This window comes from Girardinichthys multiradiatus, chromosome 15 (assembly GCF_021462225.1).
Source record: "Girardinichthys multiradiatus isolate DD_20200921_A chromosome 15, DD_fGirMul_XY1, whole genome shotgun sequence".
NCBI lineage: Eukaryota > Metazoa > Chordata > Actinopteri > Cyprinodontiformes > Goodeidae > Girardinichthys > Girardinichthys multiradiatus.
In genome coordinates, this window is record NC_061808.1 from 28,026,867 (window position 1) to 28,053,009 (window position 26,143).

At 38.6% G+C, this 26,143-nt stretch overlaps 1 long non-coding RNA gene across 1 annotated transcript; it reads left to right on the forward strand.

Annotated features, from left to right (window-relative positions):
* Window positions 1-1,797: 1,797 nt before the first annotated feature.
* On the forward strand, window positions 1,798-21,853 carry LOC124881497. The gene is made up of 4 exons (XR_007041671.1): window positions 1,798-2,085; window positions 12,860-13,067; window positions 21,276-21,439; window positions 21,520-21,853. It is a non-coding gene; the product is annotated as an uncharacterized LOC124881497 (long non-coding RNA).
* The last annotated feature ends 4,290 nt before the right edge of the window (window positions 21,854-26,143 follow it).

The following is a 26,143-nucleotide window of genomic DNA, read 5'->3' on the forward strand; positions in this document are numbered from 1 at the left end:
AGTAGTTTCGTTCTTTTCATAGTAAACCGGATAGGTGCATTTATATGATTTAGGATCACCAGTAGTTAATCTCAGGTATTAACTTGTTTCAATACTGATTGAATTATGTTATGCTGAGCTGATTATGTTATGCTGAGTTTTGATTTGCTGCAGAATTATGCGTGGTTAATGTTTGTCCAGCTGATCCCAAATCAGCCAGGAGTTAGAAGTTGGACTTTTAAAAGTTTTTCATTCAAGGCAGCTGCGGTCTGGGTCTCGCCCAACCACTCTTTGTTCCAGTTTTATTGCTGGAAATGTTCCACTGGGTTCCCGCCTCAAGAGTTTATGACCCTTTGTCAAGATTTGGGGCGATCAGCTGATAGTGGCTAAAGGGGCGTGGCCCCACCGTTTCATCAGCTGATCTCTGCGATCGAGACATCAACACGTCAGGAGGACTTCTTCCCATTTAACCCAAATTACAAATTTTGTCCATAAACTGCTGGTTTGATCTTCATAAACACTAAATGCATATATATATATATATATATATATATATTTCTTTTATTATTATTGTTAGGTAGTCATTGTTATTCCCTTTGTGTAGAACGGTGTTTATTAGTTAGGTGATGGTTTTTGGACCAGAATAATGGTATATCAGGATTATTTGGCTTCAATAAATCTTCATATATATAATTAAGAGAAGTGTTTGTGTTTATTTCATGCAAGAGAGATTTATCTGTGAAAACAAGGTCGAAGTTCCCCCACCTTCGGTGAAGTGGTTGAATAAACAGTGACAGTTTATGGTTTTGGTTAATAATTTGTAATTATTAAAGAGCTTTGAGCCCATAATCACAACACCAGAGGATATCTCTGATTTCTATTCGTAAGTGATGATATTTGGTTAAGAAATTAATATTTTTCAAATTCTTATTTTAAATTATGCTATTGTTGATGAATATTAATTAATCAATAATCATATATTCCTTACAACCCACATTAGCAGAAAAAGCAAAAGGTAAAATTGTTATTATGAGGTCTGTCGCTTATGAAGCAGACTTAGAAGAAAACCCAAAGGATGTCGACAAAACCTTATGTAAGCTGTACCACAAGGAAGTGGCTACAACGCTGAGTAGCAGCTTTGCAGCACCTTAAAGACCAACACACTGATGTTTATAAAGAATTTAAAAAGATCAGAAACACTTCTGTTTGTACAACAGGTTAATCATGCAGGAGGTAACATAAGGTAACATTATCCATTTGATTATTACTAACTTACCAATAGCCCCATCGCTCCATTGTTTAGCAGTAAAGTTTGTTGGCTAATAATAAGAAAACAAGTGCTGCACATAAAAACACTGTTGATTTAATATGTTCAAATTTTATGTTATATATTTATATTCATATATATGCTGTTATATGTCAGACTGAAGCTGACAAATGTCTATTAGAAACCGACAAAGAAAATATGCTGCAAAAACCATTAAAATGAAGTATATTTATATTTTTTATATTAATTTGAGTATTTTTTTTCTTCTTTACTATTTTATTTTTGTGGTTGAAACTAGGTTCCCCCAAAATTTATTTTCTCAAAGAATAATTTTTTCTCTTATTTTATTAATTTAAAGATTTATAAAAAACAAAAAAGCCTGCTTTCCTTTTATTTTCTTCAGTATTTTGTTTCCTGTCATTTAGTACACTTGTCACATGATTTTATTATCACATGACTGGTAATAGTAAGCCACCATCAGTGTCTCATTAAACAGCTGCTGCTCATCATGCTAGATGGGAGATGCTATTTGGTAGCTGTCACAAGTAGTCTTCAAGCTGTTTGTTAGCCGTTATCTAAGGCCAGGTTCCTGAGTTCCTAATTCCTGTCTGTTGCTGAACTGACCAGACTGATGGCGAGCTAACCCTAGTTTGAACCAGGAGATCTGTTAAATCCCCACCACTCCTTCCACTGCGGTCGGAGGCGTGCAAGGCAACAACATATTCATTTTCACTCTGGACTCAACTGGATCCTGCCAATAACTTTTTATTTTTTTCTCCCTTCTGGTTGTTGAACTGATGAACGTTTTGCCTACACAAGAAAAAAAGATTTGCGGTGATGTATGAAGTTAAATTTTCAAGTACTTGACTGTATATATGTATATTTTTGTAAATATTTGCTAAATACAAATCACTATATTGCACACTATATTGTTATAGTGTGTTTACAAGGTACCACTTTCCTCCAGTAGCCAAACCGAGAATCTTCTGATTTAGCTTCATTATTAATTAACTCACATAAATCATATTTCGGATACATATACATATATGTTACACATACATATTTCAAGTCAGGTTAAGGACATTCCAATTAATCCTAACCATCAAACAATGCAGTCAGATTGTGTGTATTATTCAAATTGGTTAAAAGGTTTTTCTAAGGAGACTCGGCAGATTTCATAGAGTGAGTGACTTGCAGCTTTCACTCCTCCTGGATAAGCATGCAGTGACAGTACAACGATGGAAGTCTCACCTATTTTCTAATTAATTCAGCTAATAATTATTTAACAATTAGAGGGCACTTAAATACTGTGTATAGAGCATTAAACTCTTAGCAAGTTTGAAATAAGAAAAAAAAAAGTTGGTGACATAACAGCAACTTACTGTCCGACAGTTGCACACTAGACATTTTACACCCTTTATCCCAAGAAATACAGTTAAACCCCAAATTATCTTTACCCATGGTAGATTTAGGTGATAGGTAATCTTTAAATTTGATTAACATATTTCTTATGCCTGTAAGTAAAAGTAAACTTTTAGAGAGGCCCAGCCAGAGTTCTAAATGCAGTTTGAAAAATAATCTGTGGAGGGAGCTAAAGATTAGGGTGATGGTAAGGAGACCTTTCAACTTGCTACCAGTTGAAACATGCAAAAAAAAAACTGCTCATAAATTATAAGTAACTATATTGCCGATCAGTATTTTTCCATCCATTATTTAGAAGGGTATAAATAACGTTTCACATGCCATAGATGGTATTTATTTTAAATTCATACTGCTTTTACATTGTTATGATGTCTTTTAAAAGATACCTGTCTCATTTAGAATGAGAAACAGACTGCTTGGTTGAATAAAAATAATTTTAAATCTAAATCTGCCAAGGGTTTGAATAATTTTGGGCCCAACTGTATGCCACAATACAAAAATGGAGCACATCATAAGCGTCACACATAGTTCTTAGAGTTCACAAGAATTTATGTTTTATAAAATAAGAACCACAAAATCATGTTTTTACATCCACAAACATACATGGCAAAATTGATACCTCTAACAGTAGCTTTAGATAGCTGCTACCTGTTTTGAAAAAAATATATGGTGTCCCTGTGCTTATGTAGTTAGTCTTGGACAAACTCCCACAAAAAGGGAGTTGCAAAATAACTTGCCTTTATTCCTCTGAGGTCATCAAAAATATTCCACATATCGCTACAAAGCACATGAAAATCAAGGATACATTTTTTGTTTCTGAAATAGATAAACTAGCTTCCAAAACAGATTTTGGACATTTGCTGACAATATGACTGCAGTTTCTTCTGACTTCAGGCAGATGTTAATAATTCCTTTAACTTTGAACATATCTTTTCCATATTTGCCTAAGACATGGATATAATTTTTCATCAAACAAAGTTGCCTTCCCTACTACCACATTCTCTGCCTCCTTTGTGAGTCAAAACGTTTACTTCCATCTTGTTTTCTTAGTCTCTGCCTGATGTCTGTTATTTGAGTCTCCTGCTGCCTCTTTCCTGGGTGCCCCATCTCTCCCTGTTGTTCCTTTTCCTTTTTCTCCTTCTGTCATTCTTAGTTGGTGATGAGAAGCATTATTTCTTAGAGCATTTTACACCCAAGAGGCTTGCCTGGGTTTTGGCAGACATTGATAAGGGATGGTGCTGCAGTTGCCAAGCCATACAAATTATTTTAGGAATAAAGGGATCAATAGCTTCTTTTAGAAAACTGCACCCCTTTCAAGACCACCATTCAGCTTAAGATTATTTCTTATTTTTGACAGAAGAAAAGTTAGGGTGAACAAGAAAAGTGAAAATCTGAAGGAGTTACTGGGTTTATTTGAGGTCATTTCTTAAAATGGTCAGCTTTTTTTTTTCTTCTTTTAATTCCTGAACTACAGCCAGTGGGGAAAATATGTCCATCTGCCTGCCAGCTTTTGGACAATGTGCACAGCTTTTTAGATTGTAAAACTGTTTTAATCTTTTTTTCACTTTCAAACTTAAAGAATTGAAACAAATCAGGTAGGAAACTGTCACAGGAGGGGAAAGAGTGGACATACAGCAAAGATCCCAAGGTTGAACATGAAACAACTGCAAAACGTATTTAACTTGTGAAGCAGCCACTCCACTGCTAACCACATACCGCCCCAAGTTTTCTCTATTTGGATGATGCTGCTTTGCTAATATTCTAAATTCATCAAAGCTATTTTAAATAATCCATGATTAGTTAACTTTAAATAGTGAATAATGTCTTGTAGTTATCAGTATCTACAGTACCTACAGGCTGAGAGGAAAGTGCTTGACTTTTTATTGAGTAGAATCATTGCATGTTTGGCACTTTGAATTACACAGCAGTCTCAGGAAGAAAAACAATTATCTACAGTGATTGTTTCTATTCCTGGATTCTCTGAGTTTCAGTAATGTGGTGTAAAAAATTGTGGTTTATTTTATAAATTGGGTGGATGGAAGAAGCCACGCATTTCCAGAACTCCACTTCTGATTAGCCGATCAGGCCTGTGAGTGCTGATTTATCAAATCCGAACAAACTCTGATTAACTTGTCAGATGTTGGTCTCTTTATTATTATTGTGCAAAATTCATGCAAAGGTTTGTTTCTTCCACACTTCCAAAGTGCTCAACATCACTCAGTGGCTTTCTTCAAGGGCACCACTCAGCTTCGAATCCAAGATGAGCAACCTCCGAATATTCCAAAAGCCAGTTCCCAGTAGAGGGTCAAGTCTTCTTGCTTTTTGAGTGATTTCCGGGCAGGAAGAACCACTGTTGGAGACAAAGCAACTATCTCTCTAGCCTTGAGAGGGACTCAGGTGCCAGGACCATGGGGCACAGATGCTAGTGATTCTCAGAAGGAAAACAGCCATGCCAGACCCATAGTAATATCTGTTTTGTGTCTTGCCTCTGATCTTGATCTTTTCCAGGCGGTGCTTTAGGTCATTCCTTTAGGTTTACTTTCTTACTTATTCTGTTTATGTTGCTTTATAATTCTGTAAAATCTGTCCTTTGGTTATACTGTGTCTTTGCATCTCTGTTCAGTTCCAATCATGTTTTATTTCTGCTCTCAGCCACTGCCTCCATAATCAGCTCCATCTTTCTGAAGTCTATTCGAACTAACTCTGCCCTTAAATACGGAAAAAAGGGGTCGGAACCTCTCTGCAGCTAGTAGGCTCTGGTGTTTATGGAGGAAACATTTGTTGTCTGTAATGCAACTTGATTACCACACTGACTTGACATGGGTCAACACAGAAAACCAGTAATTTTACATTTATTTCCACTACAGTGCTTTGAGATAGCCAGTTTCTCTCATAAAACAAATGTGTAAGTTAAGAGTTCAAGAAAAAATTATCACACAATATTTCAAGATCTGAAACAATTTAAGGGCAATCGCTTACGATAACAAATAATATCCGGAATTCCTAAGACTGCTAAAGAAAACTCAGAATGTAGTTCATCTAGACCAGTATCAATTTTAAATATAGAGTATAAATTATTATCAATTATTATCAATAGTTGCAAAAAATCATTAGAAAACATTCTTCCAGATATGATACATGTGGATCTACCAGGTTTTCTCAAGAACAGACAAACTGAAGTCAATATCAGACGGGAATTAAGTTTTATGAGACTTTTGGGTAAAATGAAAGAGATATCAATAATTTTAAGTCTATGTCTATGGGCAAGAGGCGGGGTACACCCTGGACAGGTCGCCAGTCCATCGCAGGGCAACACACAAACAACCATGCACACACTCATTCATACACCTAAGGGCAATTTAGAGAGACCAATTAACCTAACATTAAGAGATTCTCTAATATTTTGTTTACTGGGAATATTCATATCAAACAATTTGGCTCTAACAGTTCTGTTATTTCAATTTAAAAAAATCTACATCACAACCCTACATCCAGAGTAAAAGTTAATGGCAATTTAACAACCCTGCTTTTCTTCAGAGGATTGTCAACAGCTTTGTTCGCATTATTTATAGAACCACTTGCACAGGGAGGATCAGGAAATAAAACGAATCTGTATTAATATACAGAATCTAACATATGTCTTTATGAAGATTATATTTTGCTTACCCTTTCCTAACCAAGTTCTAGCTTAACTAAACTAATGTCTTGTTTGAAACTATTTGGTTATTATGGGTACAAATTCAAAACAAATAAAATAAAAATTAGCACACATAATTATGCTCCTACAGAACAAATACATTACCCCTTAGATTTTTAACTGGCATTATAATGTCATTACGTACTTGGGCATTATAATCCCAAATGACTTATCTAACATAGAGACAGTATATATGTTAGGTGTCTGTCAGTTACTAAAGAAATTAAAGCAGATTTAAAAAGATGGACCTTATTATCACTGGAATTCTGTAATTAAATTGATATAATTAAATCAATACATATAGAGATACCTCCAAAACAATTCATTGAGTGGGAAAGAATGGTTTCTGGGTTTATATGGAAAAGTCTAAAACCTCAGGTTAGATATAAAACAGTGGAGCTCTCCAAAAAGGAAGGAGGGTTTTCTCTGCCAAATCTAGAGAATTACTATAAAGAGGCACAACTTAGATATTTGAGTTATTGGTGTATCTCCCATTATAGTGCCAAGTGGAAAACTATAGATTTAAGTCCAGCAGAAATAGCACTTTGCACAAAAAGAAAATGTAAACTGTTGAAAATGCCTTTTAATATCTAGTTCAATTAATGTGGCAAATTGAATATGTTAAATTATATTAAACATTTGAAGTGGGCCCCGCATGATATAGATTTTAAACCCGCCCGGATGGATAAGCAATTTAGTAACTGGTTCCTTAATTGTATCACAGCATGCTGTTTAATTTCAGATAATAAGGGCCTTTACGGTTTTCAGAAACTTCAGGAAGAATACAACTTAAAAACAAGACTTCTTCAGATACCTTCAATTTAGAGCATGTTTCAAAAGTACAACTGCAGAAGAATGTAACACAGACCTAGTTAATATCAAGGTTGATTCACATAAATCCAAAGGTAAGAGAAAGTTAATGGCTAGAATGAATTCATCCTCTAAAGAATGTAATGAAATTTCTCCACATTATATTAAATCTAAATGTGAAAAAGAAGCAAATATAAGTATTACAGAAGCTGATGGTTTAACATGTAAATATTTTGAGCTGATGTATCTCGTGGGAATTTACAAGGAAAAACATTGTTCGTTTCTTTATTAGTCCCAAAATGAAACAAAAACGAAAGGGTCAAACATATTAAGTGTGTTGTTGGAGGACGTGTGGAAACTCTATGGTGGATCATTTTCACATCTTTTGGGACTGTCCAGCTCTCCAGTCTCACTGGGTGGAATTTAATTAAATGATTTACTTAATTACTGGTCTGAAGATTGAATATGATTTTTATTCAATATATCCAGGAGGTGCCAATTCTAAAGTGAACTCGGAAAATAATTACTTGACTAAAATAATGTTAGCAGCCAATAAAAAAGTAATACTACAATATTGCAAAAACAGGACTATCCAACAAAAGAGGAATGGATTGGAATCATAAAAGATCATAAAAATAACATTGTAAGGTCTTTGTAAATGGATGTCAACTGATGTAAGGACATTGACCTACAGTTTGACATACAGGTCCTTCTCAAAATGTTAGCATATTGTGATAAAGTTCATTATTTTCCATAATGTTATGATGAAAATTTAACATTCATATATTTTAGATACATTGCACACTAACTGAAATATTTCAGGTCTTTTATTGTCTTAATACGGATGATTTTGGCATACAGCTCATGAAAACTCAAAATTCCTATCTCACAAAATTAGCATATAATTAAAAGGGTCTCTAAACGAGCTATGAACCTAATCATCTGAATCAACGAGTTAACTCTAAACACCTGCAAAAGATTCCTGAGGCCTTTAAAACTCCCAGCCTGGTTCATTACTCAAAACCCCAATCATGGGTAAGACTGCCGACCTAACTGCTGTCCAGAAGGCCACTATTGACACCCTCAAGCAAGAGGGTAAGACACAGAAAGAAATTTCTGAACGAATAGGCTGTTCCCAGAGTGCTGTATCAAGGCACCTCAGTGGGAAGTCTGTGGGAAGGAAAAAGTGTGGCAGAAAACGCTGCACAACGAGAAGAAGTGTTTTTAATACAAAAAACGTCAACCTTCAAATAATCATGTACAGTTATGCACTCAATACTTGGTCGGGAATCCTTTTGCAGAAATGACTGCTTCAATGCGGCGTGGCATGGAGGCAATCAGCCTGTGGCACTGCTGAGGTCTTATGGAGGCCCAGGATGCTTCGATAGCGGCCTTTAGCTCATCCAGAGTGTTGGGTCTTGAGTCTCTCAATGTTCTCTTCACAACATCCCACAGATTCTCTATGGGGTTCAGGTCAGGAGAGTTGGCAGGTCAATTGAGCACAGTGATACCATGGTCAGTAAACCATTTACCAGTGGTTTTGGCACTGTGAGCAGGTGCCAGGTCGTTCTGAAAAATGAAATCTTCATCTCCAAAAAGCTTTTCAGCAGATGGAAGCATGAAGCGCTCCAAAATCTCCTGATAGCTAGCTGCATTGACCCTGCCCTTGATAAAACACAGTGGACCAACACCAGCAGCTGACACGGCACCCCAGACCATCACTGACTGTGGGTACTTGACACTGGACTTCTGGCATTTTGGCATTTCCTTCTCCCCAGTCTTCCTCTAGACTCTGGCACCTTGATTTCCAAATGACATGCGGAATTTGCTTTCATCCGAAAAAAGTACTTTGGACCACTGAGCAACAGTCCAGTGCTGCTTCTCTGTAGCCCAGGTCTGGGGAATGCGGCACCTGTAGCCCATTTCCTGCACACGCCTGTGCACGGTGGCTCTGGATGTTTCTACTCCAGACTCAGTCCACTGCTTCCGCAGGTCCCCCAAGGTCTGGAATCGGCCCTTCTCCACAATCTTCCTCAGGGTCCGATCACCTCTTCTCGTTGTGCAGCGTTTTCTGCCACACTTTTTCCTTCCCACAGACTTCCCACTGAGGTGCCTTGATACAGCACTCTGGGAACAGCCTATTCATTCAGAAATTTCTTTCTGTGTCTTACCCTCTTGCTTGAGGGTGTCAATAGTGGCCTTCTGGACAGCAGTCAGGTCGGCAGTCTTACCCATGATTGGGGTTTTGAGTGATGAACCAGGCTGGGAGTTTTAAAGGCCCCAGGAATCTTTTGCAGGTGTTTAGAGTTAACTCGTTGATTCAGATGAATAGGTTCATAGCTCGTTTAGAGACCCTTTTAATGATATGCTAATTTTGTGAGATAGGAATTTTGGGTTTTTATGAGCTGTATGCCAAAACCATCCGTATTAAGACAATAAAAGACCTGAAATATTTCAGTTAGTGTGCAATGAATCTAAAATATATGAATGTTAAATTTTCATCATGACATTATGGAAAATAATGAACTTTATCACAATATGCTAATATTTTGAGAAGGACCTGTAAAGTTTAGTACACTGTGTTTGATTATGGAACACTCTGTAACCGGTAATGAGAATGCTGCGGACACAGTTAGATTGAGAGTTGGACACCTGCTATTACACACTGTATCAGATAGACACCAGAATGGTGACACAGTCTACTGATATACAATGAGGGTTTGCGCATTCCTTGCATGGGAGTGCCAGATATGAAAACTATGTTTGACCTTCTTTCGAGGCTGTTTCGTCACTTTGATCACCGAGCGGATCTAGGGCGGGAGCCTTAGCGCTGATCTCTGTAACCATTTCTCTGCCTTTATTTAGAATAAAAGTGTTAAAAGTGTAGAACAGTTTGAGAGTCATTTCTTTGGGAGAAAGGATCGCTTCTGGGGAAAAGATTTCAGGGCAGCTCCGAGGCGTCTAACCGCCAACAGGGTGCGGTAACTCAGACATTCCTGTGGATAGAGTAAAAAAACACATTTAATGTTCTTAGATTATATTTCTTAGAAAAACACATCTGTTGCAAAGAGATGACAGTGACAGCTCACGAATCCAAATGGTGTCTCTGGCACCAAGATTACTTTATAGCCTATTTAACGGTTTGGGACCTTAGTTTCATCAGCTTTGGCTCTGCTTGAAGAAAAGGTAAAAGATTACTCTTAAATTAAAGTTCATTGGAGTCTGTTGATCATTCACTGTCTTACCACTATAAAATGCAAAATTAGGTCAAGGGCCCTTTATTTAAACTACAGAGATAGGCCCAGAATATTTTGTTCATTAAAATAAAGCCTGTATTCAGCTTAACAGTAACTATACCCTTCAGTCATGTGTAATTCATTTCAGTAATGAAAAGCCTTTGTTTTAATGAACATCCAGAATTATTTTGCTTATAGTGTATAAGTTAAATGATAGTGATTGCTCACTAAAATAGAAAGAATTTATCCTTAAGAATTTGTCAATATTTTCCAAATTCAACATTCATGTTCATGGTTTTGTGAAGGACATCCAATTCTAACTTTCCAGCTAACCAAATTCCTCTCTGTCATCTTCCTTCCTTAACATCTGTTTGTCTGAAAGTTGACAGTTTTTCCTCTCACTTTGCAGTTCCCCAGTTTCCCCCTCTCCTTAGGTCAAAATTAAACAGTACAGACCAAAAGTTTGGACACACATTCTCATTCAAAGAGTTGTCTTTATTTTCATGACTATGAATATCGTAGCTTCACACTGAAGGCATCAAAACTATGAATTAACACATGTGGAATTATATAATGAACAAAAAAAGTGTGAAACAACTGAAAATATGTCTTATATTCTAGGTTTTTCAAAGTAGCCACCTTTTGCTTTGATTACTGCTCCACACACTCTTGGCATTCTGTTGATGAGCTTCAAGAGGTAGTCACCTGAAATGGTTTTCCAACAGTCTTGAAGGAGTTTCCAGAGATGCTTAGCACATGTTGGCCCTTTTGCCTTCACTCTGATCTCAAACATGGACTCATCAGACCAAAGGACAGATTTCCACTGGTCTAATGTCCATTCCTTGTGTTCTTTAGCCAAAACAAGTCTCTTCTGCTTGTTGCCTGTCCTCAGCAGTGGTTTCCTAGCAGCTATTTTACCATGAAGGCCTGATTCACACAGTCTCCTCTTAACAGTTGTTCTAGAGATGTGTCTGCTGCTAGAACTCTGTGTGCTATTGACCTGTTCTTCAATCTGAGCTGCTGTTAACCTGCGATTTCTAAGGCTGGTGACTCGGATGAACTTATCGTCCGCAGCAGAGGTGACTCTTGGTCTTCCTTTCCTGGGGCGGTCCTCATGTGAGCCAGTTTGTTTGTAGCACTTGATGGTTTTTGTGACTGCACTTGGGGACACTTTCAAAGTTTTCCCAATTGTTCGGACTGACTGACCTTCATTTCATTCATTTCTAAAGACAACTCTTTGAATGAGAAGGTGTGTTCAAACTTTTGGTCTGTACTGTAGATGTGTTAATTGTTGACATCACATTACAATTTAATTCTTATATTAATTATACTACTCAGTGTGCATATTTCCATCTTTGTAACATTACTTGTTTCCATCCCCAACCCCCATACCAAGTCTATCATTCCCTACAGGGATTGACTCTCCTGTATGGATGACTATAACCGTTTCTTCTTTGGTCTCCCACACAAATCTCCTGAGGAGCTCCAAAGGTCCAGAATTGAAGTTCTATTTGGTTTTGGCTTCTCTCAAACTAGCCAATAGTTTCAGTGTCCAGAAACAACTAATTTTAATGAATGAAGACACAGCAGAGCCATTATTCTGCCCTGAACCTGTAATTAAAAGTAAAAAGCATACCAGTTTTAGCAGAACGACCTTTGTATACAGGACACAAACCAACCAGAGCTAATAAGCATAATTTAATGTCCTAGTTTCTATTAATATAGCTTTATCAGAATCATTCTCCACTTGTCATAAGTTTTAAAAACAAGTTTGTAGCTTTAGGAAAAAAGATGTGAAGTCTTTAAGATTCAACACACTAACAACAAACTTCAACAACAAATTACCAAAGAAATGGTCACATCTACACATTCATTCTCCATTATGCTAAACCATTGCCAGCAGACCACATGTCACTCAATGTCTCAAAAAGATGATGGCTTACTTATGATTATATACTCTTGTGATGACATTTTCATTTTTGACTGCAGTGCCTTCTCAGCTACAGTGTAGGATTTTAACTTGTCTTAAAGCTTTTTGTCTCATGTGTGGCTAACACTCAGCTTGTGAACATGTTTAAAGAGTTTGAAGCAATGGACACAACATACAAAAAGGGTCATATTTAATGAAGAAAATGAAAAACCTTACTACTAAACCACTACTAAACAAATTATATCATACAGGAGACAATCTGCACAACTTCAATATCTTTTTGAGTCAGTTTTTTCACTGTTATTATAGAAAGCCTATGTCAGAAGATGTTTTTTGGAATAATGACACTGTCTGACCACAAAGTTCAAACACATGCACAACTTTATATGTACTCTAGATATTTGCCATGTCTATGAGCTTCATCATTTCATAATTAGTGCTAAAATCTGTCATAATCCTGAAGTGGCTGTTGTGTTATTTTTTTTTTAATGTTCTTTCTCCTCCAAATATACATTCAGGCCTGCTGTTCCCCCATTTTGGGCCCGGGACAACAGAGTTCCACCTGCAGCCTGAAAGTCAGAGCGGAGCAGACAAAGGTGATACAGGAGGGCCTGTTTTTTCCCGGAGCAGAGAGACAGATTCAGGCTGTGAGAAGGAGAAGGCAGAAAGCGCTCGCTACTGATATCAATGGAAGTGCCAAATAAGGGGCTGGTTGATAGTTTGAAGGTGAGAGCGGGGGGATGGACGGGTGGGGAATAAGGGGGAAGGGTGAGTTGGTTACGCAGGTGGTTGTGGGTCCTATAACCCTGTTCTCAGGGTGGGATTATATGCCCGAAAGACTGTGCTGTCCCAGGCCCTGGCAAACCTGACAGCAGCGTTGCATATTGTGCAGGCTTTCTTTATGGGCCGGACCGATTCCTTAGTCTCTCTCACTTGTGGGCCATCATCAATCAAGTCCTGGGTATTTAAGATTAGTGCTTTTTTTTTAAACAATTACCTATTTGTCCGATAATTAAGCTTTCTGTTGCCAGGAAAATGAGACAAATGCTTAGAATGGTATTAAACCACACGTTGAGAAACAGTGGGTGTTTAGGTAATGTCTGACATTTAGACTTTGCTTTGAGGCTGCAAGATACTTGCTGGAAGAATTATATTTGTAATAATAATTAGCAACCAGAGGCACAGAGATGTACGTGTACCTTTGCTTTGTTGCCTTTCTTGTTGGGAATCACTCTGTCATGCCTTTAGGTTATTATGTCATGGTCTTGCTCAGATGGCTGACCCACATGCGCAAATGTTCTCATAACAGGAGAAGATTTTAAACAGTTTATTGAACATAAATTGGATATGAATCAACAGGTCTTCTTGGTCCAGAGGTTGTCTGGGGAAACTGGTCAGCAGAGCCACTACGAGGAGAGAGGCAAAGGTGAACGGGAGGAATAATTGCCAAGATGTAATGTAGCTGATGGGGAGTGGAACTTACTGGGTGGAGGATGAAAGGGAACACCAGGGAGAGTCAATGGGAGTCTGGGGTGATTGGTCCGTGTGGCGATTTGTAAAGTTGGACGGCTGGAAATGGTAGAGAGGGCGGCCAGGGTGGAGAAGTGAGTTTTAGAGGGTGGACAGGGTTCCACTGGGAGTCTGGTTAATAAGGAGCCTCTGGCTGCCAGCCGTGAAAAAAAGGCCAGAGGTCGCAGTCTTTACTGCAAGAGTTGTAGAGAGCTGAGATCCAGAGGAACTACACTGGAGCACAGGTGATTGGGTTACCACATAGATTAATACTCAAGCAACAAGGAACTGGCAGCTTGCTCCTCTTATACACCAGCTGATGAAGACAGGAAACAGGTGTGCGGAGGCACACCAGCTCAGGTCCATCCAGCAGCATATTAGGTTAGCTGCGCCCTCCAGTGGCCACCTGAAAACACCCAAGATTCCTGACGTTATTATTCCAGTGTTCATTTATTAATTTATTAATTTATTTATAAAGCGCTTTACAAACCAAAGTGCTGTACAGGTGAATAAAAATAGAAGATAAAAAAAGATAATAAAAGCAATATGCAGATATAAGGTTAAAATATAAGTTTGAGAATATAAGCGATAAAAGGCATAAAAGAAATGAGGATGGGCCAGTTTAAAAAGATTAGTTTTTAAGACAGATTTAAAATAATTTAAAGTTCCAGCAGACCTAACAGAAAGAGGGAGTTTGTTCCAGAGCCTAGGAGCTGTGGCTGAGAAACCTCTGTCTCCCCTAACCACGAGCGAAAGCCTAGGAAAAACTAAGACCTTCTGGTCTTGAGATCTTAGAGTTTTACTGGGGCTGTGTGGATATAAAAGCTCTTTAAGGTAAGGAGGTGCCGGATCATTTTATACATCTAAAAACTAAAAGCAAAATCTTAAAAACTGTTCTAAAAGAAATTGGCAGCCAGTGGAGGGAATACAAAATCGAAGTGATATGTTCCTGTTGCCTTGTTTTCATTAGCAGATGGGTAGCTGAATTTTGTACCAGCTGGAGACAGTGAAGGAGAGACTGGTCAATCTCATCATAAAGGGAGTTGAAAGAGTTCCGTCTATAAATAATAAAAGCACTAATAACCCTCTCAAGGGCATCATGAGGGATATAATCTATGATTTTACTAATTAGCCTCAGATGATAAACGCTAGACTTGACTACTGTACTGACCTGTTTATTGAATTTAAAATCTTAGTCAAAGATCACCCCGAGATTCCTAACAGAAACACAGCCAGAAGAGTCCAGTGACCCAAAAGCACTGCTACACCATGTCAGCAGGTCAAAGTTACAATATAAAATCACCTGTATTTTTGTCATCAGCACATGCTCTCATTTATACCAAACACTTCAGCAAACTCTCCGCTGACTGGGTTCCACTGGGTTTTAATAGAAGATACACCTGAATGTCATCCACATAAAAATGGAATGACACATTGTTTTTCTGGAAAATGGAGCCCAAAAGGAGCAGGTATAAGGAGAGTTAAATAGGACCAATTACGGAGCCTTAGGGTACCCCATATTTAAGAGGAGCAATGGAGGAAGAAAACTCTCAGCTGGACTTCTTTTGGATTAATATGACTTAAACCATTCTATAGCTGTTTATTTAATATCAACAGACTGATCCAGCCTTGACTTTATAATGTCATGATCTTCTGTTTTAAAAGCAGCAGTGAGGTCAAGAAGAATTAAAACAGTTAAATCACCAGTCAGCAGTTTAAAGTAAATCATTGCACATTTGAATAAAAAACACCCTCTCTAAAAGTTAAGAAAGAAAGGTAAATTAGGAAATCTGCGTAGAGTTTGAGAGGACAGTAGGAATTAAATTGCTCTTCTTAAGAGGAGGATGGACCACAGCAAAGTTAAAAGCAGCTGGAACACAACCTAAAGAAAAATTTACGTTAACAAAGCTTTAAATCCAGAAACGTACAGCACTTAAAACCTTCTTCAACAATCTGGGATAAATTTGACCACCAGCATAATATGAAGGCCTCGTCTTTCCGACTACTACTGAGATCTGAGAGATAGACATAGGTTCAAAGTGTTGTAAAAAAGCTGAGGATACAGGAGGTATAGCAGGAATGCTTTGCTTTGTGTTAAAAGGAACAATAACATCCAAAATACCAATGGGAGCCATGCACAGATATTAAAAGATTAAATTCAAATAAAACAGATAGATGAACAGATATGCCAGAATCACACACTGTATCTCTTTGACATCTCAGTTTAAGTTAAAACCATGTTCAAGGTGTGTCCATTATCATGTGTTGGACCACTCACTAACTGAGTTAACATAAAAGAACCGATAAAGTTTAAAACATCTGTTAATGGTTTCTTGGATTGTGTTACAAGCATCACATGTGAGTGAATATTTGCACAAAAAAAAACTATGTTCATCAGTTTGAACATTAAATATCTTGTCTTTATAGTGTATTTAACTGCTTATAGGTTGAACATGATCAGCAAATCATTGTATTCTGTTTTTATTTACATTTTACACAACATCTGTACTTTATTGGCATTGGGGTTAAGTCTTGTTTTTGTGGAAATTGATTAATACAGCACTAATGTGTACACAAGGCATCCAAACGGTTGCACCTAGGAGGCATCCTGATCAAATACTTTTTAATCTGGAGAAGAAGAAGTTGTCCTTTCAGCTCCTTTGATAATGGCTCCTCTTTATTTTATCTCTAAGGTAGAGACCGGCGAGCCTCAAGAGGAAGCTCATTTTAGCCACTTGTTTTTGGGACCTTGTTCTTTCAGTCGTAATTTATAGGTGAGGATCAAAATGCTGACAGACTGGTGAATTCAGAATTAACTTTTTTCTTCACCATGAGAAATTAGATCAACACATTACAGCAGATGAGGCCCTATCTCCTGACCTCTTCAGTTGGATGCTGACCCCTAATGTGGAAGGAACATATTGTTTAAATAAGTATATCCTTAGAATCAAAATTCACAGAAAGTACGGTTTAGACAAAAACAGAGTTAGTAAGCCAGGGTGACATAGACAGAAAAGCAAGAAAGCAAAGAAAGAGAAAGCACAGGGGTGTGAAGTCTAATATAGGTTTAGAGGCAGTGAAATCGTTCAGCTTTGGTGGTTAGTGTTGGAGGAAAAGGGAACAGCCGGGCTCCCCTGTGCAGAAAGAGACTTGAAATAGCTTTCTCAAAAACAGCCTGATCCCGCATTACTGTAAATTACTTCCGATCACACTGGAAAAAAAGATATAATAAATAAAAGAAATCAGTGTAACTTTTCTGTGAACCATAGAAATCTAGTCTACAAGGCTGCAATGTGGATGCTCACACACTGGGATGATTGGTACACTGCAAGGTTGGATCCAGCAAATGTGGTTAATTGCAAAGAAAAACTGCATACATGTGCTTTTGATGATGGCACCTGAAATAAAAGTTGGATTTAATAGATGCATCCAGTCCTATTACGTCTTGAGAACCACTTCATGTATTCATTAGGTTGAATCTATAATGCTAATTAACTTCCCCTGTGCAGGGTTTATTTCTGATTGCCTGTGTGCTGCACAGATGTTCTAGAAGCATCTTTAAAATCTCAGGGCCTTGTAACTGAATCCAATTTGGAAAAAAAGCTTCCTGCCTCAGGGATCTTTTACAAGTTGAATAGGAGTAAATGAAAAAAAACAAACAAGCAGTGTTACCAGTTTTGAAGTTATGTGTGAAATTATGCATATTTCAGTACATCTCTGCAAGGAGTTATTTGGGAAGTTTTTATATTGTTTTTTATTACAGTCTTATATTTTTTAGTTTAGTTAACTTGTTTGTTTGATTTTATTAAAATGTAATCAGTTAAATTTAAAAAGCATGAAAGGGTAGGTTTATCTGATAAGGCCTGCACCTTTTGTTTGATTTTTGTCCATGATGCACAAGATTTGAATCTTTGGTTTTGCAAAAGGTGGTCCCTGCCCAGAAGCTAATGCTGTTTGAGGGGGGCATGGTATGAAAAAGTTTGGGAAACCCTGTTCTAGGATGTTATCTTGTATTCTCTTCACCCTTCTTTCTCTCCTTTATTCTTTTTTCCTTCTCTCCCTTTTTGCTCCATCTCTCTCTCTTTCTTGCTTCTTTTTTTCCTTTTTGTTTCCATCTCTGTGTCCATTGCAATTGAAATAATCCCAAGCAGTCTCTAATAAAGTGTCTTTTATTAAAATTTCAAGTTTCATTAGCTGTAATACTCCACTTCTGAACGTAAATCTGTTGTGCTTCTTCCTGGCACTCAGAAAACAATTCTGAGGTTACTCTGCCAGACAGGACATGCTAAAAAAAAAAAAAAACAACACTGATATGACTTATAGTTGAGAACTCCTTCAACCCCTCATGCAAATTGTTCCATAGGTTTTGCCCACATGGACAGAAATACACATTTGTTTGTTCGCTATTCAGAAGGATCCATCACAGAGGGAAATCCTTCTTCCCTCTGTGATGTTTGTACCACCATGTTCCAAATGAGAGACCTTCTTTCAAACTTACTGGCACACGCTCCTTCAAATTTAACAAATATAATTTTTATTATTTATTCCTTTATCACATTTATCACATTCCCTCTTTTGAGTAACCTAGCCCCTAAATCCAAAGATATCCCATTAAACCTATTTGCATGTACTCCCTCAGGTGCTTTCTGATTTCTCTGAGGTTTCTTTCAGAGGATAGCTCTCCCTTAGTTTGTTTGTTTTAAAAGGTTCAATCCACCAGGGGTCCTTCCAAGATCTGTGGAACACCTGTCTGTATATCTACTCCCCAGGTGCAATCTGCTCCGGAGTCTCTCCCATTGGTTCTCTGGTTAGAGCCTCCTATGTGTTATAAGACATAAACTTCACAGCAGATTGCAATTGTTCACCATAATGTTTTAATTCCTTTCTCTGTGAATCCAGATTTGGTGCACAACCATTCTGGAGAGAGGAGGTGAACGGAAAGGGCATGGTTCTTCCTGTCAGCAGCTGATGTGGTGTTAAACACATGTGCTAAGTAGTTGATATCTCATTGAAAACATCACCAAGGGCAACGCATCCAGCCATGTAATTTTAGCATCAGCACAGACTTTAGGCAGTTGTTCTTTGATTGTGCGTTTAACTCTCTCAACCCACATGGTGAAAGTGTCAACTGTTATACTGGTCCTTCTCAAAATATTAGCATATTGTGATAACGTTCATTATTTTCCATAATGTAATGATGAAAATTTAACATTCATATATTTTAGATTCATTGCACACTAACTGAAATATTTCAGGTCTTTTATTGTCTTAATACGGATGATTTTGGCATACAGCTCATGAAAACCCAAAATTCCTATCTCACAAAATTAGCATATTTCATCCGACCAATAAAAGAAAAGTGTTTTTAATACAAAAAACGTCAACCTTCAAATAATCATGTACAGTTATGCACTCAATACTTGGTCGGTAATCCTTTTGCAGAAGTGACTGCTTCAATGCGGCGTGGCATGGAGGCAATCAGCCTGTGGCACTGCTGAGGTCTTAAGGAGGCCCAGGATGCTTCGCTAGCGGCCTTTAGCTCATCCAGAGTGTTGGGTCTTGAGTCTCTCAATGTTCTCTTCACAACATCCCACAGATTCTCTATGGGGTTCAGGTCAGGAGAGTTGGCAGGTCAATTGAGCACAGTGATACCATGGTCAGTAAACCATTTACCAGTGGTTTTGGCACTGTGAGCAGGTGCCAGGTCGTGCTGAAAAATGAAATCTTTATCTCCATAAAGCTTTTCAGCAGATGGAAGCATGAAGTGCTCCAAAATCTCCTGATAGCTAGCTGCATTGACCCTGCCCTTGATAAAACACAGTGGACCAACACCAGCAGCTGACACGGCACCCCAGACCATCACTTACTGTGGGTACTTGACACTGGACTTCTGGCATTTTGGCATTTCCTTCTCCCCAGTCTTCCTCCAGACTCTGGCACCTTGGTTTCCGAATGGCATGCAGAATTTGCTTTCATCCGAAAAAAGTACTTTGGACCACTGAGCAACAGTCCAGTGCTGCTTCTCTGTAGCCCAGGTCAGGCGCTTCTGCCGCTGTTTCTGGTTCAAAAGTGGCTTGACCTGGGGAATGCGGCACCTGTAACCCATTTCCTGCACACGCCTGTGCACGGTGGCTCTGGATGTTTCTACTCCAGACTCAGTCCACTGCTTCCGCAGGTCTCCCAAGGTCTGGAATCGGCCCTTCTCCACAATCTTCCTCAGGGTCTGGTCACCTCTTCTCGTTGTGCAGCGTTTTCTGCCACACCTTTTCCTTCCCACAGACTTCCCACTGAGGTGCCTTGATACAGCACTCTGGGAACAGCCTATTCGTTCAGAAATTTCTTTCTGTGTCTTACCCTCTTGCTTGAGGGTGTCAATAGTGGCCTTCTGGACAGCAGTTAGGTCGGCAGTCTTACCCATGATTGGGGTTTTGAGTGATGAACCAGGCTGGGAGTTTTAAAGGCCTCAGGAATCTTTTGCAGGTGTTTAGAGTTAACTTGTTGATTCAGGTGATTATGGTCATAGCTCGTTTAGAGACCCTTTTAATGATATGCTAATTTTGTGAGATAGGAATTTTGGGTTTTCATGAGCTGTATGCCAAAATCATCCGTATTAAGACAATAAAAGACCTGAAATATTTCAGTTAGTGTGCAATGAATCTAAAATATATGAATGTTAAATTTTCATCATGACATTATGGAAAATAATTAACTTTATCACAATATGCTAATATTTTGAGAAGGACCTGTATATGGATAATCTAATAGAATCATCCTCTCACCTTTAACCAGAATCATATTTATTGAAGATCAAATTGACGAAGCAGCCTAGGTCACATGTGGTTTCTTATCTGGTACTCCCGTGCACCGGACGTACAGTCCCTTGGTGTTTATCAGTAGACTATGTGTCACCATTCTGGTGTCTATCTGATAGGGTGTGTAATAGCAGGTTGCTCAGTCCTTAATCTAAGTGTTGCTGAAGCATTGTAATCAACCCTGTTACAGATTGTTCCACAATCAACCCAATGTACTAACCCTTATTTCAAACCGTACGTCATTTGTCCTTGTAATGTACTTCAATGAGGATTCTTATCTATATCCTAACAAAAGTAAAAACATTAGAATTTATACTCTATCATTATGGTGTGTGTGTGTGTGTGTGTGTGTGTAAAAACTCATCTATAAGTGATGATAAGAAAGGTTATTCCTAACATCTCCCTCCTAATAAATTTGGATCTAAGAAACTGAGTAAAGAGAAAATCATATCAGATATCTGATTACTGTAAGTACTAGTTCTTCACAGCACCACCTAACGCACCTCAAATGCAACATGAACTTTGATTAAACTATTTCTGTATAAAAGTTAAGGGGGAGGGACCTGGATTGGATCTATTTCTTACTCTGTGAACATGTTCTCACATCTCCTAGGCGGAATTTACTGAAATGGCTGTTTTACACCTACTGCTGGGTTTGCTTGGTAAAGCCCTCTTCCTGTTGTCCTGTCTCCTTTCTGTTGCCTTCCTGGGTTACTGCTTGTACCTCAAGTACATTCACATAAAATATGACCACATACCAGGGCCACCGGGGGACAGGTAAGCCAAGCTGGGTTGGTGTTTGTTACTGTTCTCTGCAAACATTTGTTCTGACATTGTTTCCATTTTCTTACCCACAGCTTCTTCTTTGGCCATTCACCAACACTTTTGAGGTAGTAGTGCATGGCAAATTCCTGGAATGGTAACCACAGTAGGTTTACACAGTACTTACTTCAATCAGCTTGCCAGGGAATGTGTGCTTCACTAAAATTCTCTAATCTGTTTAATTAACTAATAGTTTAGTATTAAATTTCCTATTTGCCTTTGTGCTAGATTTATAATTCACATTTTAAAATAAATATTAACATATCATTTGCAGGTCTGAGACATACGGACATGTTTGCAGGATACATTTTCTGCATTATGTTAGTGTGTTTGTGACCTGTCCAGAGACAACAAAGGTAAAAAGTGTGAGTGCTGCTGGAGAAGTGGTGTGAGAGTGCTGCATTTTTGCAGGCCCTGCAAAAATAAAACCTGAAGTTTGTAAATCTTTAAGTATTTATTATTTTATTAATTCCTGTTTTAGGAAATGTTGATGTCCCCAATGTATCTTAAGGATAAAGCAGTCTACAAAAGACTCTTTAATTTGTTCGGACAAAGGTAGTATCTTCTTATATATATTTATCATAAAGAACCAGTTTTTGGTGCTTTTATTCACTGAGTTGGTGAACCAAAATTTGCAAGCATTATAGTGATGCTAATCCGCAGGCATTTACAGATTTTAGACAACATGGAGAGGAGCTGGAGAGAAGAAGGCAGCCCTCCTCATTTGCATAATGAAGCAGAAATGCATACGGTAAAGGAAAAAGAGAGGTGAGGAAATGTCAAAAGAACAAAAGCATGTGTAAGGAAAAGGAAAAAGAAAACATTTACATTTCTTGATGAAAACGCATGTCTAAGGAAAAGGAAAAAAATATATATATACATTTCTTGATGAAAACGCATGTGTAAGGAAAAGGAAAAACAAAACATTTACATTTCTTGATGAAAACGCATTTGTAAGGAAAAGGAAAAACAAAATATATATATTTCTGCTTTTATTTTTAATTTTGTCAGGATCGGTCCTCCATAGTAGGCAGGAATATTCAGCAGGACAGTCAAAGAGTCACAAATATACTGGAACTGGGAATTCCACAGTGTTTGACTTTAATTAAACACACACTTCATCAGTCCAGCTGAAAGGCTTCTATCTTATACACGAAGCAAACAGTGTCTATATGACCCGTAATGTTACTTTCGAGTAAGGGAGAATACAATTTAAAGTCCATCTCGCAGTCTACGTGTCCATCAGCAAGCACACTTCTCCCGTAACTACAATACTAATCAGTAGCTTAAGCTGTCTTAAAGAGACTCTACACAATTATGACTGTTGCAGAATTAAACCCACCTCGGGGCTTTGTCAGCCTGGCCTGGTTACCCTGAAGTGGGGAAACATCTAAAACATGCAGGACACTGGCCCTCTGGGACCGACTTTGGACACCCCTGGCCTAAACTAATCCCATTGCAACCAACTGTCCAAGGAACTTGGTCTTCATGATGCTGATGCTGAGTTGTGGAGCTAGTTAAAAATAGGATTAGGCTGTAAAATAATGTCCCAAGCTTTAACAGAGCATTGTTCAGTCATCATCTGGAAATGGAAGAGCATGGCACAACTACAAATCTACGAAAACTTGGCTGTCCACCTAAATTAACAGGCTGGACTGAGAGAGCATTCAATCAAAGAAGAAGCCAAGAGTCAATCTACATGTGTTAGAATAGCCCAGTGAAACTCCAGATTTAAATCCAGTTGTGACAAGACTTGACCTGACGAAACTATTTTGCTGATGAAAGAAAGACTTTGACACCAGACACACGCAAAAGATTTGCAGGTGCAACTGAGGTGCGATGTGGTTTCAGAAAGCATTGAGTTAGGGAGTCGTAGATACAACTGGACACATCACTTTTAAGATTATTATGTCCCTACCACTTTATAATTACGCACTACTTTGGGTTAGTGCATCACATAAAATCTGTTGGAGTTGTCCTTCTAAACTCCTGCGCGTTCGTTTATTTGGTCAAAGCATCTTAATTTTGTACGAGAAACTAGACTTGAATCTCTAAGAAAGAAAAACACGGACTAAGTAATAAAGTTGTTCACCCGGCCGGGGAGAGAGGTGCTGCATCTGCGTAGTCAGGAACACATCTGTTTTTCTCTCTCCTGCACCGTTCTTTTATTGAACACACACATATTACAGGAAATATACATTTTACATTTGTTGTGCAGCCCTTCTCAGTTTCTCACACATTCTTTTGCTTAAGTATACATTTTACATTTGTTGTGCAGCCCTTCTCAGTTTTCTCACACATTCTTTTGCTGAAGGTCAGTTTCTCACACATCTTTAGGAATCTTCAGGGAGAGGAGTACCATGCCTCCCTAATACACTGCCGGCTTCTCACGATACAGACAGAAAACACCTGCAAGCTTTAACCTTGAATAATAAATACTCATTGTGTGACCACGCTAGAAGCTACTGTTTAAGGATTTTTCTAACTCTCAAAAGCATAACTAAAAACTCCTAATAATAATCAATCTATAAGCAGCAAATACTAAATATATCTTAACTTTAGCTACTAATGATAAGGCATTTATATTTCCACAATTCCGCATTTTGAAGTCTGTTAAGACTTCACTAAAAGAATACACAAAGTAAACGTCTATACCAGAAGCCTAAGCACAGCGGACTTGAATCAAATTCTCAACACCCCTTCAGGCTCCTCGTCGTCATCAGGGATAGCCAACAAAGGCATCATATGAGGGGGTGTGGTTGCCTTGCCTTCAATAGTTGCAGTAATAAAGCGCACAATCAAAGATCTAATACATGGTACACAACAACATCCACACGTCACCATAATAGCCACAAATACTGCTATGGAAATAAACAAAGACATGATTAAACCTGACCAATGTCCAAACATACCAGTCATCCAATCCTCAAATGGGTTATCAATACCTGAAGTTCATGCATGGTTGCGGATAGCGTTTTGAGGCCTGCTAAGGCTTTCGACACCGATCCGTCTGATGCTGTATTGTTTGGAATAAATGTGCAACACATATCACCAAACATTGCACATACGCCCCCCTTTTCTGCTAGAAGCATATCCAGCGCCATTCTATTTTGTACTGTCATAAGGGAAGTAGGTCCTGTTTGATCAGCGAGTCCCTCAACTGCATCTCGAGTTAAGTTCGCGAGGCATAGGATATTGTAATAAATATAATTGATGCGGTCGACATTCTTGTTAGGGGTCACAGGGAAAAGGGCAGAAATGATTGGTATATTCTCAAATCCTGCAGAAATTTGGTCAACCAATTTATATTCATTTGGTACTCCCCTAGGGACACCTATAGCATCTATATAGGTGGGGGAGCCCTGACTTAAATCAAATCCAGCAGTACTTCGTTTCATAATATGTCGTCGGCTTCTGCGGGTGAGAGCTGTTTGTTGGGCATGTTTAGTGGGTAGACGTTTAAGGTCCTTACCCAAAAGAATAAGGGGAGCCTGTAATCTCACCATTGCACACACCCCTATGGTATTCTTAGGTATGTTGGTAAGTAATCTATGTCCACCACAGTAATAATAGAGTCCAGATCTGGCCCAAGGACCAATAACGTTACCCGGTGTAGTAATATTACACCAATCTGATGGGATTTGCCCCACATTCACTTTGGGGGTGGATGATGTGAAGTTAAAGCAAGTATACATGCCATTGGCTTTAGTAGGTGTGAACGGTCCTGTTTTAGTATTGTTAGGAATGGGAGGGAAAATGCTGGCCAAAGTTGTACAGTTAGCTGGAGACGCCTCGTTGGTCAGTTGAATTATGCAATTGTAACCCCAATTGTCCTCTGGGTACAGGGGAGCAGGGTCAGTAGTTAAATGTGGTCTTGCAGCCGCGCATGCCACACAATCTGATTTACTTTGTTCTTTGCAGTCTGAGCTATCCATTGGAGCCAGAGGTTATCTTCAGTATATCCCGTGGCCATCTGGATAATTTCTATGGGTTTTAAGGTGTTGTAGGCTATCTTTATTCTCCCCTTGTTTGACTGCCTGATTGGAGTGGTTTCCAAAATTTATCTTGATGATGCCTTCCAGATTCTGTGTGTTCCATCCTCGTCGAAGACCAAACATGAAATGGGCGTTGCGTGTTCCCAGGGGGTTGTGTGTCAAGGCTTTAAGGGTTAAAAGGAATGGCTGTTGCCCGTTTGAGGCGGTATTCGGTAAACTACCGCGTATCAGGGATATGTTTAGCGCTTCAAGTTTAGGTGTCGGGTCAGGGTTAAAAATATTGGTATTCCATGGTCTGCTGTGATATATAGTATTTCCCCACCCCCTACCGCACAAAGGGGTGGGTGTGTCTGCACTTGTGGACTCAGTGTGTGGAGAGTTCAACATTAGCGCATAGGTAATAGTGGAGCCTCGTCAACCATGTGCTGCCTGAGATTTGGTAAGAGCTACAATTGATAACGTCGCAGAGATGAAATTGGAAAGTCGTGGTCGCACCGTGAGTGTAATTTAATTCTATTCCCCCAAACGCCTGGAGGCATTTATCTGGACCCTGGGGTTTGGATTGTCTTTTATTGATCCTGGGATGACTGGAGCATGTCTGGAAAGGAAGTTCACACAACAATCCTAGAATCAATGTAACAGTGAAAAATGATACAGCACCTAT